Here is a 3483-nt window from a genome sequence, read left to right on the forward strand (position 1 = left end):
CTTAGATATAACAGTAGTTTCTCATGCATTTCGCTAATTCTTAAAGCAGAACATTAGAAAGAAAAAAAAATAGTTAACAAAATATACTTTAAGAAAAGAAGGAAGCAAAACTAATTGTGTTAAATCCTAAATTAAAAATAATTAAGTACTATATAGTAAACTGTTTTATTTTTTTCCCTCATACGAAGATGAGACTTGTACTCATGAAGTTTCAAAATATATTTAAACTCTATAAAATGACCGATTTCAATTATCTACAGCACAATCTAGTACATAAATTATGTAATGTATTCTATAATTGCCAATGAATAAAATAAAATATTGTAGATTACCTTCAAAATGGACTGGATTGATGGTTGAATCAGCGACTAAAGGAAGTAAAGTGAAGAATTGGCACTAGAAAACGAAGAGAAAGCCAAGTTGGATGTATATGCTTTAACTTTGAAACGACGCTCTCGGAAGGCATATTGCACCTAAACGTAAACGGCAGAAATATGAAAAAAGTAAAAAAAAAAAAAAGAGAAATTAGGAAAATGTGTATTCTAGTTAAAGAGGATCTACATCACTGGGTTAGTGTCCCTCAATTATATATATATAGATTAAATAAGCTAAATAAATTTTAATAAATATAGTAAAATTATAATTATTATATACATTGCTAACTATTGTAATTAATTGCTTATAAATACTTTATTTAAGCATTAATTCCAAATTATTAACATAGTAGTCTAATTAACTAGACAGTGAGGAGTAATTTGATCAAATTAATTATAAGATATATATAAAAGTTCTTTTAGTAATCTTAAAATAGTAAGTATATTTGTAATTACATAATACTAATGCTAGGTGATTAATTTCAAAACTAATAATTAAGTAATTTGTAAAAATAAGTATTTATTACTAGAAAATACTTTCAAAATATTTATTGTAATTATTAAGTATAAATAACTTTATTTTAAAAGGGAGGGTCAAAATTGGCCGTCAACAACTACCCCCTCTTTGACCGAATATGATAAAGGAGTTTTCGGGCAAAGAAATTGAACCAAAACCAGTTTTGTCCCGAATTTAGGCATGCATTGCAGGAGTGGCACGAAGATTATGAGCTGCAGGATTGGGAGTTAAGGAAGATTCTAGGAGGATTTTGGGAAGAATTTTGGAGAGACTGGGGCCGAAGTCTGGCTTTGAATTGCTTACATACCTCGAGCGTAACGAAGATCACGCCTCATAGTTCTGGAGTGAAGATTTTTTTTTTAGGGAACGATACTTGCAAGGATTGCCCCAGTATCGTATTATGACGATATGGTGAGACAGAAGATTGGGCACTCATGATAGCTTGAATTTTGCGGCTTGATTTGAAGGATTTGAAAATTTGAGTTTCACTAGTCATTTTGTGCTTGAACTTGGATCCTTGGCCTGCTAATGGGTTTGATGTCCCTCGTAGTGTTGTAGTTTGGTCTACTGCGTAGAAAAGAGTTCCACATTGCGATATTTATTCCTGCAAAACAAATGAAATACACGCATACCAATATATTGCAATGGGTAATATATTAAGATGCGATGTAAATGATGCAGGATTGATGACTCTTGGCTACCGGCGAGCCGCTATTTGGGATCGGGATGACGGGATGCTTGATCTTGACTCGATTTGTTAGTCGTGCTGTGTACCATTCCGCAGTTGTCGGAGCATTTGAAAATTATCTCCTCTTATTGGGAGAGCTTGATTTGTTGAGTGCGTCTCCGCTTCTTGGGAGAGCTTTGCACTGAGAAATGTCTCTGCTTGTTGGGAGAGATTGATTTGTAGAGTGCGTCTCCACTTGTTGGGAGAGCTTTGCACTGAAATGTAAACTAATCTCTGCTTGGGAGTGATTGATTAAAACAGTAATCATGCCAAAAGCGCATGATTACAACGTCAAAACATTCAAAGTAATAGCAAAGAACATAAAAGCATGCCCAAGAGATGCACATGACTGCGAAGCTAAGTTGCGGCCATTGATTGGCAGAACGTTGGTGACGAGGTTCGCGACTGTCTATTATGGCATCCGTTGCGAGGGAGTGGCGATGCAAATTGTTTTGTTAGGAAAGTGCAGTTTGCTATGTACAAGGCTACGATTGGCGAGTCGACGTTTGATTTGTACAAAGTGCTCCGATCGATTGAGCTGATGGTTTGCTATATACAGGACTTCAATCGGTGAAGCCGACAACTCATTTGTACAAGGTGGTCCGATTCGTTGAGCGGGCGGTTTGCTATATACAAGGCTTCCATTGATGAAGCCAACATTCGATTTGTACAAGGTGCTCCGATTGTTTGAGCAGGCGGTTTGCTATGTACAGGTGTTTCCCATATCAGCGGTCTGACTCCGAGGTACCTGTAAAGGATTCAAAGATTATCCCTAGTTGTACGAGAAAAATTCAAGTAAAGGAGAAAGAGAGATAATCTTAGGCAAGTGGGGGATCCATCATTGGCCCCAATGCGGTCTTAATGCTTCCTTGCTCCTTGTTGACCCTGCACTCAAAGACAAATTCTTAGTGGGGGCGGGGATGTTGGTTTGTGTCGACCACAGTGTTGGTTTTCCCCCGCCTTTGATATGGTTGGGTCGCAAAGTTCGGTAGGTAGAACAAATTACTGTATTTTTAGAAAACTTTTTGAAAATACTTTATTTTATAAGGCAAAGTCGTTGTTCCTGATTATGACATGTTACGAAAAGTTCTCCACACACGAACGTTTCTTCTTAAAAGCTTTATCCATTGATGTCGATCTTTCGTGATGCTTCTGACAACACGGCTACTCACCGTTGCGACTGCGTCCTAATTCGAACTAATGCATTATAAAGATTTTCCTAAGGTTATGACTGAACCCTTTCAGGTTGCCTATATATCCGAAACAGAATCAGGTCTGAACATAGTTCGTGGATTATGATAAAATATGATGAAGATGACCGAGCCTGACTCAGGCAGCTGACGTATCCAAATGGAATTAGGTCAAGACATAGTTCAATCACAATAGATGCAAAATGATGAGATTAAGAACGAAAATGGCCGAGTCTGACTCAGACTGCCTACGTATCTAAATGGAATCAGTCCAATCAAGAGCTTATTTTGCATGTCCAATAGTACCTTAATTATATTTGGTCACAACTACTTGTAGGGTTGACGTTCATTATGTTATCTTAGGAGTGGATAACATGCTGTGTTCTTTTTGGTGCAATGTTTCATTTGGTCAATGTTTAGCTTAAGTTAATCTTAGCTTGTCAACAATATTCTTCTGTTTGTTTTCCAGCTAACGATGGAAAATAGTTTTACCCCAAACTATTTCTAGAATGCCTTCCCTGCTATATCTTCTCAAATTTTCATCAGAATGCATTTTCCTCCAAACAATTCCAGGTTGGAAGTTCTTGCTCTCACATTTCTTTGATTTATTCGTCTTGTAAGCAAAATGTTGGCATCATAGTTTCTCCCTTCAGTTACACAACGAAAGCAACACCA

This window comes from Nicotiana tabacum, chromosome 17, assembly GCF_000715075.1.
Source record: "Nicotiana tabacum cultivar K326 chromosome 17, ASM71507v2, whole genome shotgun sequence".
NCBI lineage: Eukaryota > Viridiplantae > Streptophyta > Magnoliopsida > Solanales > Solanaceae > Nicotiana > Nicotiana tabacum.